Source organism: Ochotona curzoniae, unplaced genomic scaffold (assembly GCF_017591425.1).
Source record: "Ochotona curzoniae isolate NIBS_2020 unplaced genomic scaffold, NIBS_Ocur_1.0 contig_2657, whole genome shotgun sequence".
Taxonomy (NCBI): Eukaryota; Metazoa; Chordata; class Mammalia; order Lagomorpha; family Ochotonidae; genus Ochotona; species Ochotona curzoniae.
Genome location: NW_024465540.1, coordinates 120,523 through 138,067, shown reverse-complemented (window position 1 = coordinate 138,067; position 17,545 = coordinate 120,523). Strand labels below are relative to the sequence as shown.

Below are 17,545 nucleotides of genomic sequence, written 5' to 3'. Positions count from 1 at the left end.
AGACTTACAATGAAACTGTTTACTATATCTGGACGATGGGATGCTGGACTCTCTGCCATTGTTTATTCCTGCAGTGACGGACATATAACTGTGTATGAAGAACTATATTTTAGTAATGATATAGGGGAACTAGGTTGGGGCTGGGATAAGGAAATACCAGGAGCTTATGGAACTGTATTATAAAATGATAATAATAATAATAAAATATAAAAAATAAAATAAGATAAAATCTGCCTTTCCCATGAAAATAAATAAATCTTAAAAAACAATTGGTATGTCCAACCTTATTGACATATGGTGGAGCCATGAAAGAACTGATTGCAAAGACTGTTGAGCAGCATGAGCAATGCTTCTAATAAAGCATAACAAATAGCACAATGGGAAACTGTAACAACGATAAACTTCCCAGCCCTATTAGTAGCAGGTCTGTGCACGGCCAATAATAGGCAGAGAATCATGAAGAAATCACAATTTCGTTGTGGGGTAGCAGGCTTGCTTCAAGCTTTTTAAAAAAATTTATTATTGATTTCAAATGTGTTGCTACAAAATTGTTCATGCAAAGAATAATAAAATCCATTAACAAAAAAATCACGCTTGCAAATCAAAATCATTTTGTTTTAATCAAGCTGAGAAGCTAAATCCTCATTTCCCTCGCCAGTGCACACACTCAAAAGTCATCAATACCAATTAGGTTTCCTTTGTTGTGAAAAGAGGACTGCAGAGATGCAGTAGACAAGGTTTGGGAAGCCCACATCTGAACTCAAGCTCTGGCCTTTGCGTCTGGTCCCTAAAGGAAGCCTTTTCACCTCTTACATCTTCAGTTTCTTCATACGCAGTGTGAGGATAACAACATGCACTTCCACCTCCTAAGTCAGTAGTCAGAAATAACATAACCAAGGGTGTTTTCACCAAATGTAAATTGTTGCTCAGTGCAAAGCTGTATCATGGTATAATGAGTACAAATACTTTGAAACAATAGTGTTAGGCACCAGTGTGGTCTGGACATGATTTAAGTGCATCCTCCACAAGGTATAAGTGCTAGAAGTATAAGCATAAGTGTGACAATGTGGAGAGGTGGTGAAAACTTTAAGAGGGCCTAGTGTGACATGGCCAGGGCCTTGGAGGGCACCCACAGAAAGGAGAAACATAGGCTGTGTTAGTTTTGAGAGATGAGTTGCAGAAGAGTAAATCTGGCCCCTGGATTCTTCTGACTCCCTGTCTTGCCATTAGATTCCTACCTCTTATCCATGCATTCCCACCATGAGGAATCTGCCACACTATGATATAGCTAAGGGGAGCCCTCAGCAGAAGTCAAATATATGGGGGCATCTGATCACGGCATTTCAGTTTCCAAAGTTTAGATGAAGAAATTTCTTTTTAAAAAATAATTTATTCATTTGTTTGAAAGTTTGAAAGTTGGAATAAACTGACCAAAACAACAACAATAACAATAAAATAAAGGGGGAGATGGGGCTTTCCATATTCTACCTCAAATTCCAAATTGTCTACAAAAGCAACATTGGTTTGGGTTAAAGCCAGGAGCCCAGAACTCTCTCATATGGGTGAAAGGGGCCCAAGTACTTGGACCATCATTGGCTGTCTCGCAAGGCACATTAGTAGGGAGCTAAGCAGCCAGGACTTGGACAAGCAGTCTGATGTGGGATGTGAGTTTGGCAAGCAGCAGCTTTAGCACAGTACCTGTTCCTGCCTCTCTCTTTTATACATTACTTAAGGCCCCAGTATTTTGCTATAGCTATGGAAAATACACTAATAAGGTCCTATTTCTCCACTACCCCACTTTAGTTGACAGCAAGGCCAGCTTGGGCTTGTGGCTGCTGAGTGGCTTTGGTGAACTCTTGTATTCTCTGGATACTCAGTGCAATGAAAATTTCATTAAGTGTCAGAAGATTTCTAGTTTTGGCCTACCAGGAGGAGGAGATGAGAAAAATACCTTTCCCATGAAGTTGTGTGAACTAAATTAACATCTACAATGTGCTTAGACTATTGTCTCCTTCTCCATGGGAGTTTTCAGTGCTGTCATTCAAATAATTCATGGAAAATGATTATTGTGGGAAATACGCATATATTTAAAGAGGTTTTTTGGAAGAGAATCAAAATGAATTTTTGATGGCTCTATAAGAGAGTCAAAAGCCACACAGCCAAAAATCTCAATGTTGGTTCAGCAAATGTAGACAACTCCTCACTTGCACCAAATGTTCTGTTGCTATTAACATTTAGAAATACACACACACACACACACACACACACACACACACACACACACACACACTGTGATCTCATAAGACTTTCTTCACCCCTCACACAGATCATTTAGAATCACTGGGTCAGGTAATCCATGGAGACCCAACTTAACATTGAGGGGCTTAAACAATACAAACTCACTGCATAGCAGGGGCTCTAATACCTCACTTTATTCTCTTAGGCCCCTGATGGGACAATGGAGCCCCTGAGAACCTAGGTCACCCGTCTAAAGCATATTTCATGTAACTGCCCCCATGCAGCTATGGAAGATTGCATCATATTCTTTATCAATGATTCTATCTTTCCTCCATGGGCTTTTAAGAATGTTATAGAAAGAAGAAATCCATAGCATATCCCTGATAGCCTAGCTAGGTAGCCTTTACCTGGTAGCCTAGCTAAAGTCCTCGCCTTGCATGTGCTGGGATCCCATATGGGTGCCAGTTCTGATCCAGGCCGCCCCACTTCCCATACAGTTTCCTACTTGTGGCCTGGGAAAGCAGTCAAAGATGGCTCAAAGCCTTGCAATCTTGTACCCGCATAGGAGACTTGGAAGAAGCTCTAGGCTCCTAGCTTTAGATCAGCTCAACTACTGCTGTTAAAGTTACTTTGGGAGTGAATCAGTGAGTGAAAGATTTTCCTCTCTATCTTTTCTCCTCCGTGTATAAATCAGACTTTCCAATAAAAAGAAATAAGTCCTTTTTAAAAAGTGAGAAATATCTGCCTCTCATCCTCAAATAAAGTTTAAAATAATGTTTAAAAGTTTTAAAGACTTAGGGATAATTATTGTGAATAAGCCTGACACTGATATCCCATGTGAGTACAAAATAGAGTTCCTGACTACTCGATATGCAGTTCTGCTCTAAGCTAACACATATGAGAAAGCAGCAGTAGATGACCCAAGTACTTGTCCTCTGCAACCCTGTGGGAGTCTCTACTCTAATGGAGTTCTGGGGTCCTGGCTGTAGCCTGTGCCAGACTGAATCATAAAAGATGGAATTCTGTCCCTCTCCTGTATCTCTCTATGTTAATCTGCATTTCAAACAAATAAAAAATAAATTTTAAATTAAAAAAAACCTATTTTCCCATAAGGTCAGAGACTGTAGATTACAGCTGGTTTGTACAAGTAGAGGATCAACAAGGCTAAATAGCTTTCCCATGGACAAACAGGCAATAAGTAATGAGGCTCAAATTTTTATCCAAACTGTAGGGTTTTCAAGTCTCTCTTTCATTTTAAAGGGATACTTGTGCATTGTTTTACTTGTAAGACAGAGGAACAGAAAGGGAGAGATAGATGCAAAGAAAGCAATACCAACACCTGGTGCCATCCTTCAGGAGTTCTGGTCCAATGGGTCCAGGATAGAGTTCCCCTTCAGAGTACAGAGTGAGGGGAGCACAGCATGGTGACATAGTAGGCCCCTATCTCAGTGTTGTTGAAGTGAATATTCAGTGCTTAGGCCTCAGCCTTCTTTGATTTTGGAAATCAGTTGATGCTGCTATTCATATATTGCTCCTGGAAACTGACCCTCTATGGGCTCAGTGCAGTAGCCTAGTGGCTAAAGTCCTTGCCTTGCAGGCGCTGGGATCCCATATGGGCAATGGTTTGTACACAAATGCACTTACTTCCCATCTAGCTCTCTGCTTGTGGCCTGGGAAAGCAGGCCAGGACCACCCAAAACCCTGGGACCCTATACCTGTGTGGGAGACCTGGAAGAAGCTCCTGGTACCTATTTTGGGATCTGCACAGCAACAGCTGAGATGGCTGCTAAACCTTAAAAAAAAAAAAGAGGGGTGAGGGGAACTGACTCTTACCCAGCATCAGACAGAGAGTGTACTCTCCTTGTCTGGTTATCCTACCTCCCCACCCAGATCACCACCCCACTCACTTTTTGGGTGACATTGTACCATGTTATACAAAAGCTTCCTGAAAATGTAAATTTTCAAACTCAGGGGTTCTGCCATCAGAGTGGAAAATCTTGTCAATGCAGGTGGTTCCTCTCAGGAAAGCTCAAGCAGTTTCCCTGATTGTGTGACCCAGGCAAAGACAGATGCAAGCAGGCCAAGGAAAAGCAGCAAAAGAAATCAAATTGAAGTGAAAACTGTCAGAATGAAAAAAAATATATTTCTAAACAACGCATCTGACAAAGGACTCACACCCAGAATACCTAAGGAGGCCAGGAAGCTCAACAGTGGAGGGGTATACAGCCTAGCATCCTGAGCCAGGAATTCACAGCGCTGGCTGCTTAAAGGTGGCTGGCACAATCTTGGCTCAGGTTGGGTGCCTGGCCAAGACTTGCCAACCCATAGACTGCTTTTGTCAGGTGGGGATAGGGGGCGCAGCCTACTCTACCAAGTCAGGAATTCACAGCTTTGTTTAAAGGCATTTGGCATCAACTTGGCTCAGTTGGCCAGGGCACCTATGGTACCCTGAGAAGTCCACTGGCCACCAGGTGACGAGCTGAAGGGATTGAAGGTGATAAATTATATCTAAGGACAACCATGGATAAGGCTGCCACATGTGTAAGTGCGGCATGACTCCTGAGGGATTCCCAATGACAGGGCCACTATGCATGTAAGTGAGGGGACTGAGCACTTGTGATTGGGAGGGGAGAGACCTGTATGAGTCAGACCAATACACCAGGCCACATGGGAGTCCTGAATTAGGCTTGTTAGCATGGAACACTGTGGACCACCAAAGGCCAGTCCATGGGAAAACTAGGGCTGGGGTCCTGTCTGGCATGGCTGCATCCAAGACCTGACTGTTGGAATAGGGGATGGGTTACATTAGACAAGGCCACAACGCTAACCAGCACGTGAGAGAACCAGGCCCAGAGGTAGATTCTGTGGGGAATATGAGGGCATGATCCCTTGGAAATACAAGTCCACCTGGTTAGCTGCAATCTCACTGGCATGCCCAAAAACTGTGGATGGGAACAGGCCTGGCTGGGGAGCTAAGGGGACAACCCAACTGGGTTGGACTTTCCACTGGTGAGTATGAGAGATGGATTGGAGGCAGCATTCTGGGCTGCACATGGCTACAGCCTCCGTTGGCACAGGTATTGGGCCACACTCTAGCACCCACAGGCATTTTGAGTGCCAAGGTGGGTATGATAGCTTGGGCTAAACTTTGATTCCCGCTGAACCACATGAAAGCTGTATTTAGGCACAAATCAGGTGTGGCTGCGCTTCAATACCCAATAATAAAAACCAGAATGGGTATGGGCTGGTTGTTCCTGTTAGGACAAGAGCTGGACAAACCTGGGTCAAGGACTCGCCAGGACCACTGCTATGCATAAGATCTACCACTAGGAGAAGACCTGGAGCTTGGGAAACTCTTGTAAGGATGCAGTCCATGGAGGTGAGCACAAGAACCAAGTCAAGGAGCAGCCCTAACTATGCCAGGTTACAGTACCCGCTGGCATAAATGTGGGTAATGTCTGGGGACAGGCCAGACTGAACCAGTTTATAACATCCACCAGCAGATCTGAGAAGCAGGACAGGGTACAGAAGGGACCAAGTCAGGCCACAGCACCAGCCAGTTCACAATAGGGATGGGAGAGAGTTGTGGCCGAACTGAGTTAGGCTGCAGCACACACAAGCAGGAGCTGGACTGAGTCAAGCTGTACAGCATGATAATGAATGCTGAAGTGAGGTGTGCCATGTCAACCCGGAGTCAGTGGGTACTGAGTATATGGGCCTCAGGGGCAGGAAATTTGGTGGTGTTCTGATCACCTAGCCTGGGAGCTGAGGCCTGCCTGTATGGGGGTTTCTGGGCTCGTAAAACCCAAGAGTTGGGGAGCCATGACTTGTGGCACCTGATCTGGATACTGGTGCCTACCTGGGAGATGGGTGCTGGGAACATGAGCCCCAGGGATGGGGAATCTAGAGGTGCTCAAGTCACTTTGCCTTAGTCCTGGAGCCAGCCTGAGAGTGGGGTTGCTGTGTTCTCAAGCATGGGAATATGGGATGCAAAGGGGCTTGGGTCCCATGCCCAGGCCCTTGGGACAACTTGTAAGGTGGGTGCTGGGTTCTTGAGCCCTGGGGGCGGGGATCCAGAAAGGCTCTGGTCCTTGTCCTGCCTCTGAGGTGGGTGCTCAGTTCATGATCCCCAGGGATAGAGAACCAGGACAGGGTACAGAAGTGGTCTGGCCAGGCTGCAACACCAGCCAGTTCACACTGGGGATGCTGAGGTGTGGTGAGCCATGCCAGCTGGGGTCAGTGGGAACTGGGATCATCAGCCACAGAGGTGAGGGATCTGGTGGGGCTTGGGTCACCTGGCTCACTTCCTGGGCCACCTGTGAGGTGGGTGCTGGGTTTGAGAGCCCTAGGGGTGGGAGATCTGGTGGGGCTTAAGTTTTTAGGTCCTGGTCATTGGACCTACATGCAAGTGAAAGAGGCAGAGCAGTGGATGTAGACCATGAAGCACAGGCAGGATATTGCAGCCCAATTGGTACTGTCAAAGTGGAAGAAGAACAGAGCAAATCAGACCACCACCCCAGTAAATGATGACAGCAAAAATCTGGGTGAAAGGAGACTTGAGGTCGACTGTGTCATCCAATGGACATTGGGAGGGTTGCCTCATTCTTGAATCATTGAATTCAACAGCATTTCAGAATTATCCAAACCACTTGGTTAGAACCTTCAGAGCATGCACTATAGTGGGATCATAGGTTGATTGGTTGGCAGTTCCCCATTCCTGGGTACTGTGACATTTGAGACGCTGGGTATGACTTCCCTCTTCTTTATGTCTCCCCTTCCCCTAGACACAAGAAGATATAGAGAATTTGTAAATAATTGATTTCACTCACTTTTCCTTAAACCTTCCACCCTGGTCAACCATGTAATCATCATAAATAATGAGACAAAATAAAACAAACTAAAAAGAAGCTCCACAGCAAAAACAACAAAATCCTGGGCCCCGGCGCGGTGGCGCAAGTGGTTAAAGGTCCTCGCCTTGCACGCCCGGGATCCCATATGGGCGCCAGTTCTAATCCCGGCAGCCCCGCTTCCCTTCCAGCTCCCTGCCTGTGGCCTGGGAAAGCAGTCGAGGACGACCCAAAGATTTTGGGAACCTGCACCCACGTGGGAGACCCGGAAGAGGCTCCTGGCTTCGGATCGGCATAGTATCGGTCCGTTGCACTCACTTGGGGAGTGAATCATCGGACGGAAGATCTTCCTCTCTCTCTCTCCTCTCTGTATATCCGCCTTTCCAATGAAAAAATAATAAAAAAAAATAAATCTTAAAAAAAAAACAACAAAATCCAAGTAAAAAGCAGACAAAATAGGAATAAACATTTTTTTTTTAAAGGCATTCACGGAAATGCACAAAGACAAAAAAACACAAAGACTGGTCATTACACTTCAGTCAGATTGGTTCTTTTCTAAACACAAAAAAATTAGCAGATGCTGTTGATATTGTGCAGAAAAAAAGGGCAACCTAATACACGGTTTTGGGAGGGGGAGAATACAAATTGATTACAACTAATATGGAAAATAATATGTAGACTCCTAAGAAAACTAAAAATGGCTCTCCCATAACCCACCTGTCCCATGACTGGAAATATATCCTAAGGATATGAAATCAGCATATGAAAATTACACCTGCACTCCCATGCTTCAAGCAGCTCAATTCACAATAGTTAAGACATGCAGTCAGTATGCATACCCATCAAAAAAACACTTGGTAATGAAAATGTTTTGTATTCATACAATGGAATATTGACTCAGTCATGAAAGAATGAAATTCTTACATTTGTGTTGTGTGGATGGGGACTGGTATTTTGGCTCAGCATGTTAAACCACTACCCATATATGCCACCAGCATACCCTATCTTTAATCTGTTGGAGACTCAGACACTCTACCTCTGATCCAGGTCCCTATTAGTATGCCTGAGAGAATAACAGAATGCTCAGCTGCTTGGTCCCTTACCACCTACATGGGAGACTTGAATGGAATTCTGATCTTATGGCTGCAGCCTGACCCAGACCTGTCTGGTGGAACAGCAGGTGGAGGATATATCTCTCTGTGTCTATCTTTCTGTGTCTATCTTTGTTCTGTCAAGTAAATAACATTATTTTGAAAGCATATGTGTGAGACCAATATTGTGACATTACAGCTAAAATCACAGCCTGAGACACTCAGCCCCTGTGGGCACCAGCTGAATTCAGTCTTTACTACTATACTTCAAATGCAGTCTTCCGCTAATATCTGTGAAAAAGCAGAAGTGAAGGCCACAAGTGTGTGGGCCCTTTTACCCTTGGTGGAGACTTGAATCAAGCTTCTGACTCCTGAATTTTCCTGGCCCAGCCTGATTTATTCTGGCCATCTGGGAAATAAGCCAGTTGTTGGAAGGGTGTGCATGTGTACACGTCTCTATATTTCTCTTTGTTCTGTAACTCTTACATATTTTAAACATAAAGATTTGATACTATTCAGTACATAGTTATAAATATGACTTCACTATGACAGACAGTATCACTTTCCCACACATCTCTGATTTTCTTCTTTCCATAATTTCCTAGTAAATAATTGTTAGGGGCTGGTGTTTTGCACAGCAGTGACGACACCTCTGGGGACACCCCCATCTTTTATCAGAGTACCTGAGTTCAACTCTAGCTCCACTCCCAGTGCCGGTTTCCTGCTAATACAAATGCTTGGATTCAGCAAGTAACGGCTCAAGTTATTGGGTCCATGCCACCACATGAGACACCAAAACTGAGTTCCTGTCTCCTTCTTGTTTTTGTCATGGATGTGGTGCATATTTAGGAGATTCAACCAAGGATAGAAATTCTCCCCATATGTGTTCTAAGAAGACCTCTGACCTTGAGCCACCAAAGATGCTACTTTGCCTCTTTCTTCCTACCAAGTTTTGACATGTTTACTGATGGACACACACTGCATGGTTTCTCTGCCATCCCCTTCACACAAGTGCAACAAGCAAAAGGCTGGTTTGAACAGAGAGCTACACACACACACAGTATCACTGCAAACTCAGGGTGGGAGGAGAACAACACAGCTCCAGGCCAGCACCTTGCCACCACCTACTATAATTTTGGGGGTTAGTAATTTTCTATGAATCAGTACTTCCAACTGTATTTGCTTCTGGATGATTCCTAGTGAAAAGATTGGTTTTGATGACTTTTTTAGAGCCACCTAACACTTCACCAGAGAAATACAGACATGAATGACTTCTTCATAGCTGCAATCTAGCCAGGCTCTGGACCTATACCTCCCAGGTCTAGTCCCAAGAAGCACATTAGCCCTCAGAAATGATGCTATCCTGGCAAGCCTAGGCCTCCTCCTCTGGGAGGGAAGGTCCACAACCCAGCTCATGTAGTGATCCGCAGTGTGATGTCTACACAGCCCAGAAGCGGGACCCCACCATCTGAATTAAAGAATTGGAAACCATTATATAATAGAACTTCACAGGGGAGCTTCCTGCTTCCAGGCATATCATACAGGAGCACCAGTTCAAGCCTAAATAAAAAAATAATAATAATAAAAAAATAAAAAGATTTAAATCTGTCCCCAGGTCATGTGCCCGGGACCCTGTCAGATGAAAATCCAGTAACTTTGGCCCATGCCACCCATTTGGAAAACCAGAAAAGAATTCTGGCTCCGAGTTTCCTTGTCATCCAGTCTTGACGATCAGTGCCGTGTAGGGAGTAAACTGATGGATAAAAGATCTCAATCAGTTTTTAAATTGTCTTTCAAATAAACATATCTTGGGGAAAAATTAGATTTCACAAAACTATTTTTGAACCAATGCCCAAAATTTTTTAACAGAGGCAATGTCTTCCAGAAACCCAAATCTATGCCATGGAATGAGAAAGGCAAGATATGTCTGGGCAGAGAAGTACCCAGAGTTCTTTCTGCTCACTCCCACACTACTAAGAATGCCACAAATGGCATATAAGCCAAACCATCAGTTCCTGGCTTCAACCCTTCCCTCACTGCCCTGGGGTGTCCCTCATGCCATGCCCACCCTATTGCCATCAACCATGCCATCTCTGTCTCATCTTTCCCCTAAGCCAAACCTCAGCACAGCATTGCCTACCCTTGCCCTCCCTCAGCCCAATTGTGCCCTGCCTAGACCACTTTTATCCACAGTTAGCTCATCCTAACTCACCCTCAGCCCACTCTAGACTGGCCTCAGTCAGCCCTCAGCCTTCTTGTGCCCACCCTTACCCTCTTCCCTTACCTCCATTACCCTGGAGTCATGAAAATGTCCAGGTGGGCGAGGACTCACAGTCTACCCTAAGGCTGTCTTTGCTCCCCTGTGCCAGCTCATGCCTACCCTTGGCCAACCCTAGCCCTGCCATGTCTACCCTGGCCTTCCTGTGCCTACTCTCATCATCATGTGCCCACCCTCAGCCTGCCTTAACCTTACCTCCTCCCACCTGCATCCTTTCTCTGTGCACCCCTACTACTCCCACACCCACATCCATTGCACCCCCACATATGCTTGCTTCCCGAGGAGCTCTCCTACCAGGACATGACCTTTACCCAGGTTCTCTCATGTTTGGCCTCTATGTTTGGCACACCCCTCCCTGTTACCTATACACAGGATGATGTCACAGAGGCTTCGACTTCACTTACATTATATGCAGATGGCTGTCACTGCTCTCCCTGGGACTTTAGGCAGAATAAATGTGAGCTACATTGGGGTGCACATCCACCCTGCTGGATGCTCCTCCCATAGTGTCTACTTTCCAAACCATCAGGGCATAACAGGTCTTAATTGAGACACTGTAAATTGCTTAGGCTGAACCTGGTCTAGCTTTAAACAACCCTACATCAGGTACAAGTATGTAATAAACACTTGTAGAATTAACTGCTGACAGAGGTCAATGCCATGTGCTTTACCCTAACCACACAGGTCAGACAGAAAATTGAGGCAGATTCCTCAGGACACAACAGTGCCTGGTTCTCCTGACTTTATGAACTTTGCTGTGAATCCTTTCTGGAATTTGAGATCCTGGCTAAGGACATTATACTACCAGAAATTGCCAACCCATTTTATACTACTATATTTCCACTTTAACAGACATTTGATTAGGCACAGAATGCATTGCATGTACACAAGGCTCTGGGCATATTTCTATCCATCTTCTGACCCTGAGAGGTGGTGCCCTGGTTTCTGGTGTCCTTGCATTGGGATCCTTTGTTGGGACCTATGGCACTATGCCAGCCCAATATGCCACTGGGGCGTGGCAATTTGCAAACACACTGCCCCCCAGGCTCCACTCATAATGTACCTGTGGGTGTTCTCTGGAAGCCTAATAGAGAGAAACCACACACAGGAAAAGGAAGAGAAAGCAGTGAACACCATGGCACATTGCATCATCCCATTCTGCCTGCTAAAGAAAGGAAATGGGGAAGAAAGATGGAAACTAAGGGCTCCCCAAAGTCTCAACATTCTCAGCACTGGCAGGTCACATGGAACACTAATAGTGACCTTGTTGGCTTGTACTGGCTGGGCAGTGAAGGGGCACAGTGGTCATACCCATTTGTAAGGGGGCAGCTGCAGAGAAGACAAGGAGCCTGATACTGGGAACAGGCTAAGCTTATGTCACTCATATGGTGCCCTTCTTCTTACCCATCCCAAATTTCTACCCCAAACAAAAGACCTTTGGTGACTAGTCATTCTGTCGGAGTCCCCAGCATGACTGTTAGGGCCCCAACTAGCTGAGCCATCTCAGTTGTTCCCAGGCTGTGCATTCTCAGGCAGCATCCAAGCTCCTTTGCCACATGCCTGCCTTGGGGAGGGTGTCTTAAAACTCCCATATCCAGTCCTTAAATTAACTATTTCTGTCTACAAAATTAGTGTTTCCTTGCTTTGAGTGAGTCTATAAGTTATAGTTTAAGTACATCTTTTTTGATAAGCTTATAAAACTTTTGCCTTTTCCCTTTAAGTGCTTAAATGCTAAAATATTATTCAGTTATGATCCAGTAAAACCTAAGATTTAGCAGGTCCTGTTTTTTTTTTTAAATAGGAAAAGTCCGATACACAGAGAGAAAGACTGAAAGAGAGGAAGATCTTCTGTCCATTGACTTACTCCCCAAGTGGCTTTAACAGCTGGAGCTGTGCCAATCTGAAACCAGGAGCCCAGAACCTCTTTGTGTCTCCCACTCAGGTGCAGGGTCCCACGGCTTTGGGCCATCCTTGACTGTGTTCCCATGCCACAAGTAGAGAGCTGGATGGGAGGCGGGGTTCCAGGGATAGGAACCAATGCCCATAAGGGATCCCAGCGAGTTCAAGGCAAGCATTTTAGCTACTAGGCTACTGAGCTGGGCCCAGCAAAGCATGTTCTAACCACTTATTTAGTTTTCCTAACAACATTCCAATCCTATCAAAGGAGAAAACAGGGAAGAATAGAGTTCAGAAACCATCCAGAAACACCAGTTGCAGCTTAATGAAAAAAAGTCATTTTATTAATTACATATAATTTTAGATTAATACATCTTATAAATTTTAAGAATTAGAAATAAATGACTTCATTTATTACCAACAATAAATCCGAGTTATGGCAGCACATTTGATGAAAATTATCTAAATTCTGTAGTAATTTCACATACTAAAGAAGCCACCAACCAGGCTGTATGTAAGGACATGATACAGTTAACCCTAAACACTCGGATTTCATTTTACAGAAATTAAGACAATATATAATTTGTTTTGGAAAATTCTCTGTTCAAAACACACATCCCCTCTAACAACAACAACAAAAACAACAACAATAAAACTCTTCTTAATGCAAAATTTCATGTTTTATCCACAAGAATTGCCTCAAATCACTTTCATTTGGAAATTTAAAAAGAAATGTGTGAACAACAAATTATTCCTCTGGACTCTGTATTTTTGGCTTTTATTTTTGGTCCAAACTCTGATTTATAATTAAAACAAAAGCATTCTCTTTTCCCTAGACTTGAATTGGAAAGTCTTTTTGTGCACACCAAGATGGAAAATATTGAAAGCTGTGGTCTGAAGTTTTGGCAAATCACAGAAGTAAGATGGTGCTACTGGAAGCAAGTACATCTGCCAGGATGTTTTATAGTTCAGGAGACTGATGTCATTCAAATTTCTCATGGCCTTTGCCCACATCTTTCAGAATGAGCACCTCCAAAGAACCTCTACCTCTGCCTTTGGTTTCCTTTTTAATGAGCACATCGATTTCTCAGAAGCAGCCCAGGTCAATGAGGCACACCTGAAACATGGAGCATCATTTTTGGCACCAGAAGATGAGCAACATAACACAGCAAACTCCGCTCTGCCTTCCAAAGTCTCCTTCTCCCACCACACAGCACATGGTCCAGCTGACAAGGCAGCAGCTTGAGCTCTTGCACCTCAGTGAAGACTCCTCTGGGTTCATTACTTTAAAAGGAGGAGCTGGCCTCCCTGCTACTAAGACCTTGTGGCTGGGGGAGTTTGGGAGGAGTTCGGTCCTTGGGCTTGGGGGCATCTGACGCTCCCTGCAGTGTGGCGACTGTGGGGGGTGCCTCTGCCGGGTTGGACCCAATGCGTGCCAGGTTTTGTTTGCTGGCCGCCCGGCAGGGCGAATTCTGGGGTTTTCAAGATATGTAGTTGCTGCCTGGGGTCACTCATGACTAAGACTAGGTTGAGTGTAGGTGCAAAGTGAATTCTCGGGTATTCTCAGTGACAGGGTCATGAAAGATTTAAGCATGCGAGGGGACCAAGACCTAGTGGTTTTAGGGAAGTATCCAGAAGATAATTTCAGTAAGACAGATGCAACAGCTCAATTATGAATACAGAGATGGGATATTAGTATAGAAAATCACTGATCGTCACACACTAGCCCACACCAAAGCTATGGATGGAGGCCTCTTTGGCAGGGATGGGTAACATTACCCGACTGAGTGTTGGAGTTGTGGAGTGGTCACATTTGGCAGGATCCAAACACCATCCATCACGCAGGAGAACTTGGTCTGGGGGTAGACTCTGCGGGGTTGTGTGGGCCCAACCCTTTGGAATATAAGTCCCCCAGGTTAGCTCGCAAGCTGAGGTTGCAGTAGTCTAAGCTAGGTGTGACCATGCCATCTGCCATCACTCATGGGTAAAGGAACCCACAACAGTCAGGATAGGTCAAGGCAGCAGCACCCAAATATCCAATTTGCACAGGATGTGGCGTGGGCCGGGCTGCCACTGGAAGGGGGCAGAACAGGCAGGGCTGAACAAACCTTAACTCACAAGAAACAACAGAAATCAGGTTGGAGCACAGCTCATGCCATGTAGGTCCTTGCGCACACTGATCAGCGTGAAGCAGACGCACTAAGCCACAGTATTCAAGGGGCCAGGACAAGTGAGGGTCTCTGCCAAGCGGAGACAGAACAACCACTGGCCTGCACCTGCTCTATGGCTGGGAAGAGGCCCGGTTGGGGAAATAACGGGACACCCTAGCTGGGTTGAGTTTCCCACCAAGGAGTGCATGGGCTGGAACTAAGGCTGCATTCTGATAAGGATAAGATTGTATTCTTACTTGTCACAAGTGTGGACTGGGACTGGAAGCACCAAGCCAGGCCAGATTACAACACCATCTGGTGCTCTGGAGGACCTGGGGAGATGTGTGACAGACTAGACTAGGTCTCAGCCCTTACTGAACCATGTGTGAGCTGTGTGGGGGTATGGAAGAGCCGTGGCTGGGTTGAAATACCCAACAACAAGAATCAGCTTGGGTCAAAGGCTAGTCAGGAAAAGCCACTGTTCCTCCTAGGATAGGAGGCAAACTGAGTAGTACTGGCTCATGGACCCACTGGTATGCATGAAAACTGGCATTGAGAGAGGTTCTGGTGGAGGAGCCGGGGCAACTTCTCTGGCAGGACACAGTCCCATACAGGTAAGCGCAAGAAGCACAATAGAGAACAACCCAGAATAGGCAATGAAAATTATCTCACTGGCATACACATAGCATGGGTTGGGGGCAGACCAGCCTGAATCTGTTCACATTACCTTCTGTTGAATCTGAGCACCAGAACAGAGTGTGGTTCGAGCCAGGTTCGGTTGCAACACATACCAGTACACAACAAGTAATGCCAAGGTGAGATGAGCCGTACCAGATGTGGTTGCAGCACACAAACAGCACATGTGACAATTGGGGAGGAGGCAAAGCCAACAGGGGAATGTGGGCACCCCTGCTGGATAACTACTTCCATTGGAAAGTGTGAATAGGGATGGGGCAGTTCAGACTAGTCAGGGCTATAGCACCTGTGGGCCTCACGGTGAGCTGACTGTTCTGACTGGTGCGAGTTAAAATTAGAGTGGGTTGAGGGGTGTTTGAGCTTAGCCACAGCATTAGCTGGCAGAGCCTGGTACTGGGAGCTAATTCTGTCAAGTCAAATGCCAAAACCACCTGGAGACTGCATACTCTGGGAGTGGGTGTGGCCTATTACGGAAATAGTGGGCACCTCCTTCAGGGTTACCACCCTCACTGGACAGCACAAAACCCAGGCTAGGAGCAGGGCTGGGTAGACAGAAAGGCACCTGCCAGTGGGGGTATGGGCTGGATAATAGGTTGGTTGGGTTGAACTAGGCTTCAATGTCCATTGACATGTGTGAGAGATAAATGGGATGTGGGACAGACTGGAAAAGCCTGCGGTTCATACTGGTAAGCATGGGAACCAGGGTAGGGGGCAAAACTGGTAGGGGCTTTGGGGAGTCACCCAAACTAGGCTGCAGCTCCAGCTGGTTTGCATGAAGACCGAGTATGAATTGGGTAGAATTGAGCTGGACTACAATATCCGTTGGTTCACAAGGAAGACAGGGGTGGAAACCAAAAGGATCCAGCAAATGCAACGACCAGCATATGCATAAGCTGATTGGTGTGACGAACGGTGTTGGAGTCTGTACTAGCAAACTCACTCAAGAATCAGATCTGGGATCAACTCAGATGAAGTTTCTTTGGATATCTCTCCAACTGAACTGCTGATATTGGAACCCCAACCATCAAGAGACTGTCAGCCAGTGGACTCTGAATAGGTTTCATAGTGGTTGGGACGGTGAGATTGGCAGCAATCCAGAACTGATGAACTATCAAAACTGTTTGAGCAGGACCCTTGGAGAGCACCTCATGTTGGGGATCGGGGATGGATGGGAGGTAGGGTGGGACTTTTCCCTTTGTTACTCCCCTAACCCCAGATACAGGGCAAAATGATTATATTAGTGTGGAAACAATGATATTACCCACTTTCACCCTGTAGCCCTTGACCCTTTGTACCCTAATAAACTAAGAAAAAAAGGAGGAGCTGGGCTATGGTCCTCTGTATACTAGAATGGGCCTGTGACATGACACAGTCATGCCTCTGCCTGCTACCAGTATGCCATGTGGGCACCAGTAAAATTTTGCAAAGACACACAAAATATGTCATCTAAAATTAACAATGAGCAGCTTAATCTATGGGTAACTAAACAAACCCCCCAAAAACAAAAACCCCAAGTGTTCCTAACTGTAAATGTTATTTTACTCCTCGGTTACGTATCTAGGTTCAATATCTTACTGTGTACAACTTGTTTTTCTAACACCTTTAGGACTAGAAAACACACTACTCTGGTACCATAGAGCAAAGAAACAGGAGCCTTACCATTTCCAGCTGCTGACTCTAGCCTTCAATTTCCATGACCGTGAAGAGTGGCTTGAGCTTTTCCTTCAGCTTCTTGCCCTCGTTCACCAGGAGGATGAACTGCAGTCTCATGCGGGCTCACTCTATCTCCATTTTCTCCTTCAGCTACTTGATTATTTCCAAAGACTGCAGTAAAGACGCAAGTGATGTCTGCAGTTTCCTGTCCACTAATCTTGCATTAGTCCATGAAGCACCAAGAAACAATGCCATTTCCACCTGGCTGGATGAGGCCATGGTGTTATTGTGGTAAATGTAAGCCACCACCGCAATAACAAAAAGAATCAAACTTAACTTTTGTGATTCAAAAGCACTATCAAGAAAAGCAGCTCAAAAAATGGAAGAAAATCTTTGCAATCATATTTCATAAAGGACAAATAAACAGAATGAGAAAAAAACTGATGGGTCGACACTTAAAAGGCACATAATCAAATAAGAGATGGGCAAAGATATCTGAAGAAATCCCCCCAAGGAGACAGGGAAAGCATGAGTGAGCACATGGAAAATTTTCTCAAGTCATTAGTTACTAGGGAAACACAAATCAAGGCCATGATGCGCTACACTAGCATGGTTATAATGAAAAGGGTGAGCAGTAACAAGAACTGTGGAGGATGTGGAGAAATGGGTGCCCTTGCACTTAAATGGTGGGAATGG

General features: G+C 45.3%; 1 pseudogene; it reads right to left on the bottom strand.

The window, feature by feature from the left end:
* Nucleotides 1-13,211: 13,211 nt before the first annotated feature.
* The window catches only part of LOC121152788, a 52,749-nt pseudogene continuing 48,415 nt past the window's right edge, over nucleotides 13,212-17,545 (bottom strand).